This window comes from Ovis canadensis, chromosome 3 (assembly GCF_042477335.2).
Source record: "Ovis canadensis isolate MfBH-ARS-UI-01 breed Bighorn chromosome 3, ARS-UI_OviCan_v2, whole genome shotgun sequence".
NCBI classification, from domain to species: domain Eukaryota; kingdom Metazoa; phylum Chordata; class Mammalia; order Artiodactyla; family Bovidae; genus Ovis; species Ovis canadensis.
The window spans coordinates 172,520,772-172,542,135 of NC_091247.1; positions in this window are offsets into that span (position 1 = coordinate 172,520,772).

The window sequence follows — 21,364 nt, forward strand, 5'->3', positions numbered from 1 at the left end:
AGAGACAAAAAAGTGGAACACAAGCTACATCATTTTATCAATAAAAAAGAAAATCAGGAGAATTTTTTTCCTCCCATTACATTTAGAAATAAATTTCTCATGTTGGAGCTTCCAAGTAAACACAATGATCAATGGTTCCACAGAGAAAGCAATTTGATTGATAACAGTATCATCACTTTTGTTCCTTCCTGTCATGGTAGAGATATTTAGGAGCCATGAAACTGTCAAATTTGGTCAGCAAGAGGCAAATGTTGTAGAATATAAGATATAGATAATTTAAGACTAGATGATCCACACTTAAATTGTTAAAAATTGACTATTTTCCAAAAAAGACCCCCTCAAGGGTGTCAGATAGATCTGCCATGACTGTGACAATGCTAACCACCAGGTCATTTCACACTGAGGCCATGTGGGGTGGGATGCTGGATGCAGAATTAGATGATTAGATGTGGTTTCTACTCTTGGGGCCCAAATTTTAAATTAGACACAGCATATTAGGGAAGAGACTGGATAAGAATATAAATAAGGGGAATACTAAGAAAATATAAAAAAAATAAAGAAATATAAAGAAGTCAACATCAATCAAAGTACTCCCATTATGACTTTTTAGTATGCAGTTCCTTCCAGTCTCTTTTTCTCATTCTCATTCTTTCAATAGGTAAAGGTATAAATACAAGGACAGTATAAATTTGTTATAGATGTAAATATAGGTCAACAAAGATATAGATACATGTCTGTGTTCACACATACTTCCCCAGTGGTTTAGCGGGTTAAGAATTCGCTTGCAATGTAGGAGATGTGGGTTCAGTCCCTGGGTCAGGAAGATCCCCTGGAGGAGGAAATGGCAACCCACTCCAGTCTTCTTGCCTGGGAAATCCCATGGACAGAGGAGCCAGGTAGGTCACAGTCCATGAGGCTGCAGTCAGACATGACTGAGCACATATACCCCCATATGCTTTTATAAACCAGAAAAGAACTATAGTAAGCCTGACTGCTTTTAGTGTAGATGTAAATAGGTTGGTAGAAAATGACATTTTACAATTTGGTATTTTATAATTGCTATGGGGTCGCACAGAGTCGGACATGACTGAAGCGACTTAGCAGCAGCAGCAGCTATTTAAATACAGAAAATAAACAGGTTGTATCTGCCTCCTTTCCCAGGTTGAATATCCAGCCAGTGGTCATGGACAGTGTAGCTTAGTGCTTCACGAACATTGGTCACTGGATGTTCTACATTTGAATCATTTGGGGAGGTTTTTAAATCTACAGAATTTTTGATTCTGCTCTAAAGATTCTGATTCTGCAAATCTGTGTGTCCAGGAAGCTCTGTGTTTGCTGGCCAGGCTTGGAAATTACTTAGTGGCAGGAAGAGGAATAGATGCAGTCCCCAACCGCATGTGTCCTTGGGCTGGCTATTTTGATTTTTGGGGGTCTTTTTTTTTTCTTACATTTAAACTGAAGGAGTTGAAATGATGATCTTTCAAGTCCCTTCCTGGTCCAAGTATACTTTCATTTCATTCACTAGTTTTTTTTTTTTTTTTTTCCCCTTCTATTCTTATGTGACTCTCATAAAGTGCTTCTCCTACTTCATAAAGAAGATAAAAGAGATAAAATTCAAACCAGCATTTCAGCTGTCTTTTGACTGCCAACAAGATGACAGTTTTAGGAGTGTCTTGGTTTAGTGATGTGTAACAGTAATGATAGTGAGCAGTGTTGTATATAATTTAATCCGTAAGCATGCCTCCACCATTTAATGTTATTTTCTATACACTTAAAATGATAAAATAGTGAGCAGAATTTTTTTAAACGTTACTTTGTTATTGTATATGTGCTATTCCCGCAGGAGAAAGTGTAGTGATTTTTTTCTTCTTTTCTTTGGAAATCAAGCTCATGCAAAGTGACAGGTTTAGAACATATTTCTAAATCAAAGAATGACCATTATAGGACTCGATCATACAAGTTACTTCCCTAACTACCATTTATTTGTGCTAAAATTGGCTACATTCCTGATGATAATTCTGCAAGACAGCAATAGGATATGACTTGCCTTCCCACTGTTTGATATAAATCTCCCCTGATACGAATTGAGTTCAGCTGCAGTGAACTTAAATGCTAATGTTGAAAACATAAGGCAGCCTGCTGCTTCATGTATACCAGAAAGTTTTAACTTCTCCAGTCTCCTGCATACCCCCTCCCATCTTAAGTTAGATCAAATTAGAACCACTCCATTTCTGTCTGAAGGGTGAAATTCACAATCTTGATTTACATAACTCAACATGAAAACGGAAGAAGGAATTAATCCTAAGGATGGGTGCACTCCTCTTGTCCTTGAATAATATACCATAACAATTAGGGGGAAACGGTCGGTGCAGTAGCATATATCAGGTAGCCAACCAGTGTTTGTGAAGTACTGGCAGAGCCAGTACTGTATAAAGCATTCTAAGATCAAGAAAATAATGATAGTCAAAATGAATAATGGAATTTGTTGAGTGCTCTGTGTGTGCCAGGCAGTGTGGTAAGCACTTTACAGCTGTTATAGCAAGGAATCCTCCAAATAACTCCATGAAGTGGGCACCTATAAGGAGAAACTGAATCCCTGAGAGACTTAAAACAAAATGGCCCAGGCACTTTCTTGGTGGTCCAATGGTTAAGAATCTGCCTGCCAATGCAGGGGACACAGGTTCAATATCTAGTCTGAGAAGATACCACGTGCCTTGGGGCAACTAAGCCCATGTGCCACAAATGCTGAAGCCCACACTCCCTAGAGCCCATGTTCAGTAACGGGATAAGCCACCACAATGAGAAGCCCGCCCACCACAACTAGAGAGTAGTCTCTGTTTGCCGCAACTAGAGAAAGCCTGCACACAGCAACAAAGACCCAGTGCAGCTAAATAATAAAAATAAATTTTAAAAAGTGGCCCAAGGACTCCAAAACCAGGATTCAAACATGGGTATCCATATTCTTGGCTTCTTGATGTTCCCTAACTTTAAACAGCTTACAATCTGAGTTAGGAACACAAGGAACATAGCTACTTTGGAAAAGGCCTCACATTGCAAGGTAGGCATAAAACAAGTAGCATCAGAGTTCCTCCCTGATTGTGGGAGATGTCAACAAAGGTTCAAGTATGAAACAAAGGTTAATTCTGGAGTGGGAGAAGTACCCAGGTTAAAGGAAAAAGCAAGAAAGGGGAAGATCAGTTCGCATGTACAACACTTATCTGATTCACAACTAGGATATTCCCCTCAAGCTTACAGATGAGCACTTTTCTCATTTCACTTTTGCTCTGACTCACCATCGATCCTGTGAGGCCCTAATATGAGGTGTGCCTGGAATCTTAGATATTCAATGTGACAAATGCCCTGAACTTAAAAGGGAGAGTGGAATGAGAAGAGATGGAAGCAGCAGGCAGGGGCCAGACACTGGGGGCTGGTGAAGGTGTCCTAAGGAATTTGGTCTGTATCCTAAATTGGACAGGAGAATGACATGCTTAAAATTGTTTTTGTTGCTTTGGCAAAATTATTCTAGATGTGGGACGGGGAAGAGAATGAAGGAGATGCAAGAATGACACACATGAGCCTGGATAGTGGTTTCAACTTGAATTAGGATGGAATGAATGAGGCCTATCTGGGAAATATTTAGAAAGAGGAGCTATAGGATTTCTGGTCTATGCTGTCATCATTTCTCCAAGACCAATTCTATAGTAGTTGCAATCACTCAAGGTGGCAGAGTGTATGAACATTTCTCTCTTCCCTTTCTATTTGACAGTATTCTGGATGGTTGACCTCTTGACTTTTGGACCACATGTTTTTCTGTTATCTATTTTTCTCCTTCTCAGTATATGTTCACCTATTTCTATTCTTTCTAGCCTATTCTTCCAGTCTCTTTTAAACAATTTTTCTCCCTTTTAACCACCTGTGATGAAGTTAGGCAGGGTTGATTCTGGGATTTCTTTCCTTTACTCTCTGCAGTGTGTAGTGGCTTTGCTGTTTTTCTCTTTGATTTAACTGTCTATATGCTGCTGACTCACCAGTTTGTGTGGTGAGGCCTAGACTTCTCCTCAAAGTGTGAGGCTCATAATCCCCAACTACTAGTTGACTAGGCCACGTGAACATCTAATAGACATTGCAGGTTCAACACATCTGAACTTTCTGGTTGATTTCCTACCCTTCCATCACCTCAGCTCATATCAATAGCATCATCCACCCAGATTCTCAGTTGAGAAGCTGGAAATATCCTCCATTTCCCTCTCTCTCTCTCTCTTTTTTTTTTTTTTGGTGCCTACATCCAGTGAATCAAGAAAAACTTTCAGTTCCACCTCTCAACACCTGTCAGTGCTATATCTTTCTTTCTTTGTTGTCCAAATTATAGCCCAAAGAGTTAAGCTTCAACCTGTCTTATTTTTCCTTTTATTTCTTGCTTTCTCATTTGTTTGCTTGTGTATTGACTACTGTTTTCTCTACTAAACTGCAAGTTCCATGAGGATAAGAAATACAATTGTTTTGCACCCCCTAGCCCCTAAGACCCATGATAGACTCAGTTAATATTTGCAGAATGAATGAATGAATGGACTTGTGGTTGATTTAATGTGAGTGCTGAGAGATAGAAAGGAGAAAAAAGGTGCCAAAAATCATTCTGAGATTTCTGATTTCAGTTAAGAGGTTACTTGCTCTGCTGTGCTTAGTCGCTCAGTTGTGTCTGAATCTTTGCAAGCATGGACTGTAGCCCACCAGGCACCTCTGTCCATGGGGATTCTCCGGCAAGAATGATGGAGTGGGTTGCCAAGCCCTCCTTCAGGGAATCTCCCCAGACCAGGGATCGAACCCAGATCTCCTGCACTGAAGGCAGATTCTTTATGGTCTGAGCCACCAGGGGGCGCCCAGGAATACTGGAGTGGGTATTCTTTCCCTTCTTCAGGGGATCTTTGCGACTTAGTTATGCTGTTTCATTCTTCAACAAGTGGTTGACCAATTTTCCCAGCACCACTTGTTAAAGAGATTATCTTTAATCCATTGTATATTCTTGCCTCCTTTGTCGAAGATAAGGTGTTCATTGGTGCATGGATTTATCTCTGGGCTTTCTATTTTGTTCCATTGATCTATATTTCTGTCTTTGTGCCAGTCCCATGTTGTCTTGATGACTGTGGCTTTGTAGTAGAGCCTGAAGTCAGGCAGGTTGATTCCTCCATTTCCATTCTTCTTTCTCAAGATTGCTTTGGCTATTCGAGGTTTTTTGTATTTCCATACAAATTGTGAAATTATGTGTTCTGTCTCTGTGAAAAATACCCTTGGTAGCTTGATCGGGATTGCATTGAATCTATAGATTGCTTTGGGTAGTATACTCATTTTCACTATATTGATTCTTCTGATCCATGAACACAGTATATTTCTCCATCTACTATGTTCACTGCAGCACTGTTTATAATAGCCAGGACATGGAAGCAACCTAGATGTCCATCAGCAGACGAATGGATAAGAAAGCTATGGTACATATACACAATGGAGTATTACTCAGCCATTAAAAACAATACATTTGAATCAGTTCTAACGAGGTGGATGAAACTGGAGCTTATTTTACAGAGTGAAGTAAGCTAGAAAGAAAAACACCAAATTCAGCATACTAATGCATATATATGGAATTTAGAAAGATCTTAATGATAACCCTGTATGCGAGACAGCAAAGGGACAGATATATAGAACAGTCTTTTGGACTCTGTGGGAGAGGGTGAGGGTGGGATAATTTGGGAGTTCAGTTCAGTTCAGTCCCTCAGTCATGTCCGACTCTTTGAGACCCCATGAGTCCCAGCACGCCAGGCCTCCCTGTCCATCACCATCTCCCAGAGTTCACCCAGACTCACGTCCATCAAGTCCGTGATGCCATCCAGCCATCTCATCCTCAGTCGTCCCCTTCTCCTCCTGCCCACAATCCCTCCCAGCATCAGTCTTTTCCAATGAGTCAACTCTTCGCATGAGGTGGCCAAAGTACTGGAGCTTCAGCTTTAGCATCATTCTTTCCAAAGAAATCCCAGGATTGATCTCCTTCAGAATGGACTGGTTGGATCTCCTTGCAGTCCAAGGGACTCTCAAGAGTCTTCTCCAACACCACAGCTCAAAAGCTTCAATTCTTCGGCACTCAGCCTTCTTCACAGTTCAACTCTCACATCCATATATGACCACAGGAAAAACCATAGCCTTGACTAGATGGACCTTAGTCAGCAAAGTAATGTCTCTGCTTTTGAATATACTGTCTAGGTTGGTCATAACTTTTCTTCCAAGGAGTAAGCGTCTTTTAATTTCATGGCTGCAATCACCATCTGCAGTGATTTGGGAGCCCCAAAAAATAAAGTCTGACAGTGTTTCCACTGTTTCCCCATCTATTTCCCATGAAGTGATGGGACCGGATGCCATGATCTTCATTTTCTGAATGTTGAGCTTTAAGCCAACTTTTTCGCTCTCCTCTTTCACTTTCATCAAGAGGCTTTTTAGTTCTTCTTCACTTTCTGCCATAAGAGTGGTGTCATCTGCATATCTGAGGTGATTGATATTTCTCCCGGCAATCTTGATCCCAGCTTGTGTTTCTTCCAGTCCAGCGTTTCTCATGATGTACTCTGCATAGAAGTTAAATAAGCAGGGTGACAATATACAGCCTTGACGTACTCCTTTTCCTATTTGGAACCAGTCTGTTTTTCCATGTCCAGTTCTAACTGTTGCTTCCTGATCTGCATACAGATTTCTCAAGAGGCAGGTTAGGTGATCTGGTATTCCCATCTCTTTCAGAATTTTCCACAGTTTGTTGTGATCCACACAGTCAAAGGCTTTGGAATAGCCAATAAAGCAGAAATAGATGTCTTTCTAGAACTCTCTTGCTTTTTCCATGATCCAGCAGATGCTGGTAATTTAATCTCTGATTCCTCTGCCTTTTCTAAAACCAGCTTGAACATCAGGGAGTTCACAGTTCACGTATTGCTGAAGCCTGGCTTGCAGAATTTTGAGCATTATTTTACTAGCATGTGAAATAAGTCCAATTGTGCAGTAGTTTGAGCATTCTTTGGCATTGCCTTTCTTTGGGATTGTAATGAAAACTGACCTTTTCCAGTCCTGTGGCCACTGCTGAGTTTTCCAAATTTGCTGGCATATTGAGTGCAGCACTTTCACAGCATCATCTTTCAGGATTTGAAACAGCTCAACTGGAATTCCATCACCTCCACTAGCTTTGTTCGTAGTGATGCTTTCTAAGGCCCACTTGACTTCACATTCCAAGATGTCTGGCTGTAGATTAGTGATCACATCATCATGATTATCTGGGTCGTGAAGATCTTTTTTTGTACAGATAATTTGGGAGAATGGCATTGAAACATGTATAATATATGTGAAACAAATGACCAGTCCAGGTTCGATGCATGATACAGGATGCTCGGGGCTGGTGCACTGGGATGACCCAGAGGGATGGTATGGGGAGGGAGGTGGGAAGAGGGTTCAGGATGGGGTACATGTGTACACCCACGGTGGATTCATGTTGATGTATGGCAAAACCAATACAATATTATAAAGTAATTAGTTTCCAATTAAAATAAATAAATTTATATATTTTTAAAAAGTTATACTGTTTACCATGATAGGAGTAATTTTGAGGGAAGAAGTTAAGTTTTTTTTAGACATATGGCATTTGGGATGTTTTTCCAGACTCCCAAAGGAGATGTCCAGTTGACCTTTGGATATGGCAGACTGAAGCTTAGAAATCAGTTCTGATTTGTAAATTCAGTCTAAAAACTCCTCAGCCTAAAGGTGGTGCTCGAAGTATGGGAGTGACTCTGGAAGATCCCCAGAAAGAGGGCATGACAACCCACTCTAGTATTCTTACCTGGAGAATCCCATGGACAGAGGAGCTTGGTGGGCTCCAGTCGATAGGGTTGCAAAGAGTCGGACACGACTGAAGTGACTTGGCATGCTTGGAAGCTCCTTTAAGTGAGAGGAATGAGCTCAGAGAAATATTAAAATTATGAAATCTGTAGAAGATAAGAAGTGGCCAAAGTGGTAGGAAGAAACTTAAAAGAGTATGGACTGTCAAGAAAAAGTGATAATTTTTTCCCGTTTATTTATTTTTGGTTGTTGCTGGTCTTTGTTGCCATGTGGGCTCTTTTTCTAGTTGGGGCGAGCAGGGGCTAGTCTCTAGTTGCAGTGCCAGGGCTTCTCAATTACTGTCTGTATGTAGAGCGTAAGCTATAGGGCACACAGGCTTTAGTAGTTGTGACTTCCAAGCTCTAGAGCACAGGCTTCATAGTTGTGGTGCATGGGCTTAGTTGCTCCGAGGCATGTGAGATCTTCCTGGATCAGGGATTGATCCTGTGTCTCCTGCATTGGCAGGCAGATTCTTTACCACTGAGCCATGAGGGAAGCTCGAAACATGAGAATTTCAAGGAGAGACTGACCAATCACGTCACATGATGCTGAGAGTTCAGGAAATTGTAAATAAAATGTGTTTTAGTGACATGGGGGACCGTGGAAAGCCATTTCAGTGGAGTGCAAAGTAGAAGTCCAGATTTAAGGAAGTGAAGAGTAAGGGAGATAAGAAAGGTGGGAAGAATTTATCTAGGACAGCAAAGGAAAAAGAAGGAAATATTGTCACCTGGAGATTGGATGGAGAGGTTTTGTTTGTTTTTTGTTTAATGTAGGAGAGACTTGAGCATGCGAAATACTGACTAGGAAAAGAGAAAAATAAAGTGATGAAGGTAGGGAAGGAGAGGAGACAGAGAGATGGGTGGGGGGAGAGAGAGAGAGAGAGAGAGAAAGGATAATGATAGAGGGTAACACTGAGAAGAGAGAGAGAATCGTTAAGAGAACCAGATGTGGGAGGAGGTAGAAACCAAAGGACAGTAAGAAGCGGCTTTCTACTGGAGGAAGAGACAACCTATGTTCTCCCAGGAAGGAGGAGGAACCGAGTGCACTTAGGGCTGACTTGTGGGTTCGGTCAAAATTGTGAGAGCCTCATCTGATGGCTTCCATTTTCTCAGAAGGAGGAAGACAGGTCTGTGCTAGGACCCCCCCTTCCAGGGGCTACCCATCCTCAGTCAGGACTACTCTAAAATGTTCTGTATTGCCAGGTCCTCTTGAAATACTTCCTTTTGGTGTTAATTCAGAAATGAGTCATCTCCCTTTTTTAATGACATTGCCACTCTGTGGACAGACCTTCAGAGCATTGTGGTCAGGGTAGTATATTTGTGCATGGGTGTCATTGTTCCCATGACTAATATAAAGTTGTCTATTTATTATTCTTTTGTTCTCCCTTCTTTTTTATGGCTACTTTGCATTTCGCCTTTCTGTTTGTTGCCAGACATGATAAGTTGGAGTGGAGATACTTAGAATAATGGTTTCAAATTATAATATCAGTACACTTTTGATGCCTCTAGATAATTAATGCTAAAATTCACAGCCAGTGGTAGTAACAGGAGTCAGAAAACAACTCTAAGAATGATGCAATATGCTTAATAATTGGCTCATTTTTTTCCCCTCTGCCTAATAATCAACTTTATTTTTACCTACTATGACAAAGACTGGCCAGGGGGAAAAACTTGTTATGTAACAGTCTCCTCCTTGAACCCATCCAAGTCTAAAAGACGTATTACCTGTTCAGTGTGTGACTGGGAATCCAGGCAATGTTGCAGTCCTGGCTTTTCTGTTTCTATCTTGGAGATAACAGTAACTACAACATCACTCAACTCTTCAAAGACTTGAGCCACAGTATCAACATTCCTCTCACATTGATTTTTTATATGACCATTAAACAGTTTCAAAAACCAGCTTTTCACTGTTAATAATTAAGTAATTAAGGAGTTACAAGCTTTGACAAGAGGTCATTATTTTTTTATCCCTACAGGGAAAATAAAAACAACAAAGTGGAATTAACATACTGAATCCAATAACTGGTTTCCAAGTCCATTGAAATTTCAGAGAAAGCTGGATGAGGCATCTCAGAAATGGATTATTCCTCCCCTCTTCTTCCAATTGGATGTTTTACTGGAGATCTTCTTTCTTTTATCCCAGAGAAAAATATGCATGACGTTGGTTAGGTGGCCCTTTGGGAGTTTCCCTTATTCAATCAGAGGTTTGCAGAGCACGGAGGATCCATTTTGAATGTCAGTAGAGTCTGAGCAATGGTAAACAAGGGAAGAATCATAAACAAGCAGAGAAGAAAGCCCTCAGAGTGACATTTTTGTCTTGAAGTAAAATGCACTGATCTTGAGGTCAGATTTTGGCCTCATAACTTATTATTTTGCTCTCTGACAAGTTACTTAATTTCTCTGAGCCTCAGTTTCTCATTTGTACAAAAAGTGTAATAATACCGGTTTCAGGGAATCCTGGAATTAAATTAAAGCAGTTCATGAAAGCTCCTAGCATAGGGTCTAGCAGGTAAAATTTTCAGTAGATATTAGTTCGTTTCTCCTTCTTTCTCAAAATAAAATTTCTTTGCGGCTCCAGGACATCTGAAGTCCTCTTTAAAGATTCATCTTGTTAGATCTACTTTTGCAACTCTCTTGCATTCTGTGTCTTCCTTTCCATTCCTGCTCCTGATTGGTATTCCAAGTTCAGATCATATCTTTAAACCACGATTCCAGTTACACGGTAACTCCAGACACATGAAGGTCTGGAACCTTCAGCAAGTTTTCCATTGCCTGACTAGAAAAATCCCAGACTTCTTAGCCCAGATAGTGAGGCCCTCCATGTTTGAATCTTTTTCATCCTCATCACTGAATTCTGTACATACACTTAACTGATTCATGCTGTTCCTTTCTCCCTGAACACTGCCCATCCCGGCCTGCCTCTTTACATTCTCTGGCTCAGAATCTCCTCTCACCATCCCATCCCTTAGCCAGTGCTAATGCTCTGTTTACTTCAGAATGTGCCCTCCTCCTCTCACTCCTGAAAAAGGTTTCTCCCTCTCAAACCTTCCGTAGAAATTTTTCTTTATATGACAAAATCTGGAACGTTCTTCCCTCGTCTCTGAGCCTTGTCACCTCCTATTCATCTTAGAGTCTCTGTCCCAAATCACATCTTCAACTGTTGGGTCTGCATCAGCCCCTTTTGGTATAAGCTGCCTTAACAACATGTAGCTGGGTCTGATCACTCTGTTAACGTCTGGTCACCCACTTGTAAGACCGGAAGCTCCTTCAGGGGAGGGAGGGTGCCTGTTTTTCTCTGTTGTGTCCTCAGTGCCTGGCAGAGAAAGCACTTGGTAATGTTTGTGGGATCAATAAATGAAGTATATCACTTGCTACAAACTGCCTTTCTTTATAGCTATTTGATCCATGCAGCTTCCCTGGTGGCTTAGTGGTAAAGAATTTGCCTGCTGATGCAGGAGACACAAGAGATGCAGTTTCGATTCTTGGGTTGAGAAGATCTCCCGGAGGAGGAAATGGCAACCCACTCCAGTATTCTTGCCTGGGAGACTCCATGGACAAAGGAACCTGGTGGACTATAGTCTGTGGCATTGCAAAAGGGTCAGGTATGACTAAACAACATTTGTATGCATACCTATCACATCTATGTCACTGAGAACAGAGGCTGAGTCATACTAATTCTAATTGGCTTCACAGCACCTAGATTAATGCCTTGGTGATTATAAGTGCTCACTAACTAGTCAGTAAAAAATTAGTGATTGTAGAAGCAGAGAATCCTAGCAGGAAGCCTGCTGCAGACGTGTTAAGTGGTACAATAGTTATCTATTTGTAGGGGTTGGGGAGAGACCGATTCCACTTCAGGTTTAGTAGCGTTTTTTTGTTTTAGTAAACAAAACACTTGTAGTGCGTTATCAACACCTTGATTTTTCAGACCTCATTCATAAATGGCAAGAATTTTTCAAGAAAAAGCTTTCTCAAAGCAGAGATCAAAATACGAACCCTTTCAATAACAAAAGCAAAAGCTTCCCTTCCACCCCCATGTTTCTGATGAAATGGCCTTTCACCATCTTTCTTTTAAACTGCCAAGTCAATCAGGAGGGGGGATTTGCACCCCACTTGTGTGAGACATGTTAAAGAGAGGAGACGTTTGATTGCTATGTTTAGATTTATGGGGATTGAGATGATCCTGAAGATTAAATGAAGAGAAGCAACTGGGGAAAAGAAACTGGAATGGGAAGAATACTGATTCTTAAGTTGAAGACATATTGGTGTTGAGAGGTTTAAATGAGGAGATAGGTCAGAACAATTAGGTCCAGGCAGGTGGTGGAGGAGGCATCCGGAGAGGAAGCCGTATTGTTTGTCACTGGTGTAATCCCTGTCGACCTTCAGGAGGCTCCAAGAATGATGATATCATGAGACTTGCGTTTAAAAAATCACATTTAGTGAACATCTAATCACGGCTACAGATGGGCTTTGGATTTGATCGTCCTGATGAAACTGAATTAAGACAGGGTAGAAGACAGATAATAAAGAGTGACTATGAGATGAAATTCCTCAGAGTTATTTTTCAAGATGCAAGAGGCAGCAAAAATATATTGCTGGCTAAAACAAAGAAATTTAATCAGTGAAGATAAAAAATATGATTATTTTTTTCCAAAGGGAAGAAAACTGTCTTGGAGACTTCCCCAAAGTGTATGAGAAGTTTCTTTAGAGGCGATCTACTCCTGCATACCGGAAATTGACTTATTTCTGTTTCCCTTCTAGGTTACTGGTCTTTCATCTGTTGTTCTACATTTTGCCTTATGACATCATTCCTTTTTGCCTTTTCCCCACCACCTTTTATTTCTTTCTAAATTAATTTTTATTGGAGTACAGTTGCTTTACAATGTTGTGTTAGTTTCGACTGTACCGCAAAGTGACTCAGCCATACATTTACATATATCCCCTCCCTTTTGTACTTCCTTTCCATTCAGGTCACCACAGTGGATTAAGTAGAGTTCCCTGTGCTATGCCGTATGTTCTCACTAGTCATCTGTTTTATACATAGTATCAATAGTATACATGTGTCAGTCTCAATCCCCCAAGTCATCCTATCCCGCTTTCCCCTTGGTATCACACATGTTCTCTACGTCTGTTTCTCTATTTCTGCTTTTTAAGTAAGAAAATCAAAGATCCCCTGGAGAAGGAAACGTCAGCCTGCTCCAGTATTCTTGCTTGGAGGATCCCATGGACAGAGGAGCCTGGCGGGCTACAGTCCATGGGGTCACAAGCAGTTGGATATGACTGAAAGTCTGAGCACATATCATTTTTCTAGGTTCCACATATATGCATTAACATATGATATTTGTTTTTCTCTTTCTGACTTACTTCACTCTGCATGATAGTCTCTAGGTCCATCCATGTCTCTACAAATGACCTAGTGCTTCTTTCTTTTTTATGGTTGAGTAATACTCCATTGTATATATGGACCACATCTTCTTTATCCATTCCTTTGTTGATGCCCCATCCTTTTGGTGACTTCAGAAACACCTCTCCAGGACTGATTATGGAACTTCAGTGACTCTCAGTGGATATATTTTGGGGGCTTGCTCTTAACAATATTGTAGGATTTAAACTACAGGCTCTGTCCTCAAGAATTTAAAGGACTTTTGAGGATACAGAGCACATACATGAAATAATGAATAAACAACTAACCAGGAGTCTAGGAGAGAGCCCTGATGGCTGGGCCATCAGGGTAATTCCATGAAGGAGACAGAACTTAGATACAGCACTGGGGAATGGGGAAGTTAGAGGTAGTAGAGTGGACAGTAGACTAGCACAGTCTTGAGCCCAGTTGAACATGGGAATGTTGGGTGGTCAGTGAGGAGATTGACCTGATAAGACTAGAAATTGATTACTAAGGAGAAGTGGAGATCAACTAAATTATAATCTGTGGATTTTGGGTAACTGTTTGACTGGAAAAAGAACTATATGTTCTAAGAACATGATTGTGTAACTGTAAAGTTTTTATGTGTTTAGGCATAAATACATGATGGAAACACCAAGTCCTACAATTCTGTTTGTTTTCTATCCTTGGAAGCCATTCTGTTTACACACACACACACACACACACACACACACACACACATGGTATGGAAAACACTTTGATAAACATCAAGCTCCATGCAATATATGTTTAATACGATCCATTTTTCTCGTGTGGGGAGAAATAGCAAAGTGATCTAAACACATTCTTCTTAGTAAATAGGCTAAAGGGACTAATACATGGCCTTCTGCATGGGAAATAGAAATGACCAGATACAGAAATTCCATTAATGCATGCAAATGGGAACAAAATGATGATAGCTAAATGATTTAAATACTAGATTGTTCTCCAGAAATGTACATTTAAAAATATGAAGTGGAGATGTTGGGACAATTAAAATATATCAGGAATGATATAAGAATGTATCGTGATGAATAGGTGAGAGAAATGAGTAGGGAGAACAGATTTGCATTTCATAATATTATAAAAAGAATTATGCAGCTTATTCAGGCATTGAATTTGAAGTTATAGAAAACTTGAGCAGTAAAGAATGAGGGCATAAAATGTAACATATTTAGAGGCATCATGAATTGTTGAATAAGTGAAGCACTGGATTGAGTATTTATAAAAATTTCAAACTCTGTTTGCAAACTCCATTTCTCCATTTTAAAGGAGAGCTATAAAAAATCATCATCATCACTATCATCATCACTTTTCCTAGATAGTCCTCGGCTTATTTGTTCTTGGACCCCTTTCTGGTCTTTTTCCTGTTCTAGTCTAAGGAGCAGAGGTCTCTCTGTTTCTAGAGGTTGCATTTGTTGTTATTGTTCAGTCTTTGTTATGTCCAGTTCTTTGTAACCCCAAGGACTGTAGCACACCAGGCTCCTCTGTCCTTGACTATCTCCCAGAGTTTGCTCAAACTCATGTCCATTGAATTGGTAATGCTATCTAATCATCTCATCCTTTGCCACCACCTTCTCCTTTGGCCTCCAATCTTGCCCAGCATCATGGTCTTTTCCAGTGAGTTGGCTCTTTACATCAGGTGGCCAAAGTGTTGGAGCTTCAGCCTTAGCATAAGTCCCTCCAATAAATATTCAGGGTTGATTTTCTTTAGGATTGACTGGTTTCATCTCCTTGCAGTCCGAGGGACTCTCAAAAGTCTTCTCCTACACCACAGTTTGAAAGTGTCACAATTCTCTAACACCACAATTTGAAAGTCACTGGTGAAGGAAATGGCAGCCCATTCCAATATTCTTGCCAGGAGAACCCTGTGAACAGTACAAAAGGGCAAAATAAAAAGGTTACGTGCCAGCTAGCATTTTGTGATTCAGCAGGGCTAAGCACCTGCAGATGACTGGAGGACAGGAGAAGCCAGGGCTTTTCCTCCCCTGTCTCTCTGCCTTGGCTGCTGCTGCTTCTTTATTGTAGTCATTGCAGGCAAACCTCCATCGTTCTGGATTGAGTAGGGGGACCCTGCACCTGAGTTCTGGAAACACACACACAAACAACCTCTTTCATTGGGTTTAGAAGAAGAAAATTCCTACACTCCTCATCTATCAGCTGCTTTATTGTCCCCTTTGGTTATTCACCTCTTTCATCACCTGTTCAACAAAATCCCTCCAGTATGAAATTCCCCTTATTTTAAATGCTGTCTTCTTGGTTGGACCCTGACTGACATGTTGGTTTTACATGAATAATAAAATGAATCAAATGATATACCAGGCCAGTCTCAGATATTTAGAGAAAGACAGTTATACATGTTCAAATAATAATTTTTATTAGAGACTTCATGAATCTAGAGTAATCATAGTTAACATGACAGGCTTTCACAGAAGTATTGCAAGGCTTACCCAGGAGATAAAAATCCCCTGGTGACTCTGAAATTATCCTTTAAGCATTGCTTTCTGGATTGTCACCAAAAATTGATGAATTTGCGAGTTCTGGATTGTATCCAGTGTATATACAATGTGAAAGCAACCCAGATTAATGCTTCTCAGTATTATATTTATTTTAGTTCTTTTGATAGGAATACATGCTTATTTTTGCCTGGGTAAGTGATTATAATGTTTCTTCCATTGCTTAATTGGTTTGGTCAAAGAGTAGAAGATCATGGTAAATGAAAATGTCTATCTTTGTAAATCAAGTACATTTCAAAGCAATTCTAGCACTGCTAATACAGGTAATACTGTAAGAACTCTGTTAGTCTGTCATCTTTTCAGTTCTGATTATGCTGGCAGGTCATTTGTACACTGTTGATCTATAATGGCTAGACTCTGTTCTGGTCCTTTGATTATCCTTACCAGTTTTTCTCAAGTGTAGTTTAAGATATGCTTATATTGGAATCACTTGGCAGTGGTAAGTGCTTGTTAAAAGCACAAATACTGAATCAGAACCCTAAAAAAAAGGTATAGAATCTTGAATTTTACTGTTTTTTTATTTTTTGCCTACCAGATTTGTAAAATACTAGACATAAATGAATACAGAATCCCCATTAGTCTGCATCTTATTCCCTCAGTTAGATCAATGGCTTCTGGAGGAAAGTATCCTTCCTCTGTTTTCCCTACATTGTCTGGCAGAGAAATAGGCACTTAGTAAATGTGCAATAAGTATTTATAGAATTGATTTGAATCCTCTTATCACCCCAATATGAGAAGTAATTTCTTGAACATTATCCTAATGATAATGATTATTGTTTTTCTTTGAAAAAATGAACACTGCTGATATAATCATCTAGCAAAAGCAAGGTAAATATATATTGGAAGAACAGAATGAACATTAATAGAAAATATGCAAACATTGATGAAACATATAAGGATAATGATAATGGACATTATGAAATAGGAGTTTGAAAAGAGTAAATCATGCCAGAAAAACTTGATTGCTTTCTTTGATAGAGCTATAAGATCAGTAGATAACAGTAATGTGAAATTGTAGATGCAATCTATCTTAATTTTGGTGAAATGTTTGATAGTGTCACATGAAATTTTCCACCCTGAATTAATTGAAATTGGCTTTGGTTTGAACTTCTTGTTGTTTCCTAGATGCTACAAAAGGCTGCTAATATGAAATAATGATGCATCTGATGACAAGATATTTCAGAAGTGAATTGCCATATTAGTGTTTGATTTGGACAGTTATTTAAGTAAGTTGGTGACATTTTATACTTGGATTGCATTAAAACTTGTTGGAATCACTAGGGAAAGAGAAATTATGCTAAGATGTGCTCAGATATAATAAATATTCATATTTTGTACCATTGACAACCTTCATGCTTTTAAATATTCTACTACTTGCATAGCTCACATATAGTCTTTCCTTGACTTTGCAAATATAAAAGCATATACCTATTTCAAACATATTAAGCATTGCCAGATTTATCAAATTAAAATACAGACAACCTGAAATATTAGAATTCATTCTCAAACACAAATGCTTTAGGAGACCCTAAGAAAAAGTTATGAAAATATTAATAATTATACTCATTCATCTAAACATGCTGGGTCAATTCTTTTAGGGCTCACCTGCTTTCTCAGGTTGATATCAGTGTCTAGTGTGAAGTATTGACATGGTTTCCAGGTAGGTATGTTTCGATGCGAATTAGAAATAGCATATTGAAAAGGACATTGGAATTTTTCTTATGATTCAGAGGGAAGCATTATTAGACAGCATATTAAAAAGCAGAAAAATTATTTTGCTGACAAAGGTCCATCTAGTCAAAGCTGTGGTTTTTAGGTAGTCATGTATGGATGTGAGAGTTGGACTACAAAGAAAGCTGAGTGCCAAAGAATTGATGCTTTTGAACTGTGGTGTTGGAGAAGACTCTTGAGAGTCCCTTGGACTGCAAGGAGATCCAACTAGTCCATCCTAAATGAAATCAGTCCTGAATATTCATTGGAAGGACTGATGCTGAAGCTGAAACTCCAATATTTTGGCTGCCTGAAGCAAAGAACTGACTCATTGAAGACCCTGATGCTGGGCAAGATTGAAGGCAAGAGGAAAAGGGGATGATGAAGAGGATGAGATGATTGCATGGCATCACCGACTCAATGGACATGAGTTTGAGCAAGCTCTGGGAGTTGGTGATGGACAGGGAAGCCTGGCATGCTGCAGTCCATAGGGTCACAAAGAGTTGGACACAACTAAGTGACTGAACTGATAATTTAAAAATTTTCTTTGTGGAACGTGGTAGGAGTGGTTAGTGCTGAAGCATTTGATCCATGTAAGTTAGAAAGGGGAAAATAAAGAAAGAAAATAAATATTTGTAGTTGACTGAAATGGTAACTAAAGGAATGTGGCATCTTGAGGTGATTAATAAAATCCAAAGGATATGAACCCTGCAGGATTAGTTACCATGGTACATAAGTATTGATGAATGACATTAAGTAAATCAATATTTAAAGGGAATGATACCAGGGTGAAATATTTTAATTATAAAACTCTTCTAAGAAATTGTTGGGTAGTCCAACTTTCATTACACTTAAAATTAGACTAACACACATCATATTCTTTAAAAGGCTTTTAACTAGAGATGACAACTTATTTCTCATTTTCTCTCATTGTATTAATTTTTCATTTTTCTATATAAGAGAACTAATGATAATTAACTTTTAAAAACTTTTTAATTTATATTGGAGTACAGCCAATTAGCAATGGAATCATTTCAGGTGGACAGCAAAGCCAATCAGCCATACATATACATGTATCCATTCTCCCATTAACTTTTATTTAGTGCTAAGAAACAGACTTTGACTAAGCATTTTTACTGGGATTGGCTCACCAAAGTCCTCCCAACAATGCCGTACCTATCAAGAAGTAAGTATTCTCATCATCCTCATTTTAAGGAAGAAGAATTTAGGGCTTTGATGAATTTAAATGATTTGCCAAGATCTCACAGCTAGGAATCAGGGGTTTAAGCTCAGGTCCACCAGTCTCCTAACCCTGTACCCTTAACTGCAATGCTACCTAGCATATAGGTAGGCAGTTCCCAAAAGATTCAGTTCCCAAAAGAGCTTATTATTGTTTTAAAGGATAAACTTCACTGGTACATTTGAAATTATTCAGTTGACTCAAATATGACTTAAGCACAGCTCTTTAGGAACAGATGTGTTGGGTAAAGTGAGATATGTCTGCAGCGCTCAAATGTCGTTTGATGGTGAGAGACATCAGTAAACCCCACCTCAATAGTGCTCTATGCTGCTAATGATGTGAGGTTCATGAACATAAAGAATGCTTCAAGCAGTTTTCCTGAAACTTCTATGGATGATCTCTCAGGCCAAATGTCCCCAGAAAATGTGTGCATTACCTCAGAGGAAAATGTGATAGTTGAGCCTAGCAGAAAATATTTAACCCACAGAGGATCTAAATCTATTTCTTCTGTGCTTTTTCTAATATCACTATACAAATAATAGTATTTTAGGGAAAAATTGTATTATGAGGAAGAAAACTTCATTTTTTATGGTATGTTCATTAGTTCTTCGATTAACCTCTCTTATCCCAACTGATTGCTTTATAAAAACCAGGGTAACAGTTAGGGTCTCAGGTTCTGAAACCTGACTGCTTAGCGAGCTTGAGAATACCTGCCTCTAACCTGGATGGAGTGATAAGGGCTAGATTTACCTTCCTTCCTGAACAAATAGAAAACTAGACAACATAAATGACATTGGACAGTTTCTAAGACATCATGCCGTGAAGGACAATGATCTCTGAGACATGGGAAGCGAGCGAGTCCTATCATTGCTATTGACTGCCTAGAGAGTTTCCAAGCTAAGGTGCAGGGAAGGGGGACCCAGCTAGAATAGGGTAGTCTCCCTGAGTTAAGAAGACAGAGCTGAGAATCCAGAATTTACAGAAGAGAGGTCACAGAGAGAGCTCTGGATATCTGCAGAGGGTACTCCTTGAGTCTTTGACTGAGGGCTGATCAGCACATTGATGCAAGGAAACTGCTAACGGTGGGGGAAGAACCTCCTGAAAAGATTAAAAGGGTAATATAAAGAGCTCTTGCAGACTGAGACCAGTTCCTCTTCCCACCAGTCAGAATATAAAACTTCATAATTCATGTGGCTGCAGATAGGATATCCTGTAGCATTTTTCTCAGAAGTGAAGAATACTTAGCCCTTGACTGAACACTACTTTGGTCTTACCTAGCAAAGCTTAAAAGCAAAGGCTGAAACAATTTCACCCAAGTATCTTAACTACATTCCAGAACACAGCTCTGAAAATAATGCAACAATATCCACAATCTAAAACTGCAAAATTTGCAGTGTTTAGCTTCAATAAAAAATCACCTAATAATCTAAACTTGAACATTTACCATCTTGAGTAAGTATTCAGATCTGTAATCCTTGGTTTCTTCATTTACACAATAAGGATAACAATAGTACTTTTCATAGAATGGTGAAGTGAAGTGAAGTGAAGTAAAAGTTGCTGAGTCATGTATGACTCTGCGACCCCATGGACTGTAACTAGCGGAGCTGATGGAATTCCAGTTGAGCTATTTCAAATCCTAAAAGATGATACTGTGAAAGTGCTGCACTCAATATGCCAGCAAATTTGGAAAACTCAGCAGTGGCCACAGACCTGGAAAAGGTCAGTTTTCATTCCAATCCCAAAGAAAGGCAATGCCAATGAATGTTCAAACTACCACACAACTGCACTCATCTTACACACTAGCAAAGTAATGCTCAAAATCCTCCAAGCCAGGCTTCAACAGTATGTGAACCATGAACTTCCAGGTGTTCAAGTTGGATTTAGAAAAGGCAGAGGAACCGGAGATCAAATTGTCAACATCCATTGGATCATCAAAAAAGCAATAGCATTCCAGAAAAATATCTACTTCTGCTTTATTGACTATTCCAAAGTCTTTGACTGTGTGGATCACAATAAACTGTGGAAAATTCTTAAAGAGATGGGAATACCAGACCACTTGACCTGCCTCCTGAGAAATCTGTATGCAGGTCAAGAGGCAACAGTTAGAAATGGACATGGAACAACAGACTGATTCCAAATCCAGATAGGAGTACCTCGAGGCTGTATATTGTCACCCTGCTTATTTAACTTATATGCAGTGTACATCATGAGAAATGCTGAACTATATGAAGCACAAGCCGGAATCAAGATTTCCAGGAGAAATATCAATAACCTCAGATATGCAGATGACACCCATCCTTATGGCAGAAAGTGAAGAGGAACTAAAGAGCCTCTTGATGAAAGTGAAAGAGGAGAGTGAAGAAGTTGGCTTAAACCTCAACATTCAAAAAACTAAGATCATGGTATCCGGTCCCATCACTTCATGACAAATAGATGGGGAAACAATGGAAACAGTGACAGACTTTATTTTTTTGGGCTCCAAAATCATTGCATATGATGACTGCAGCCATGATATTAAAAGATGCTTGCTCCTTGGAAGGAGCAAGTTATGACCAACCTAGACAGCATATTAAAAAGCAGA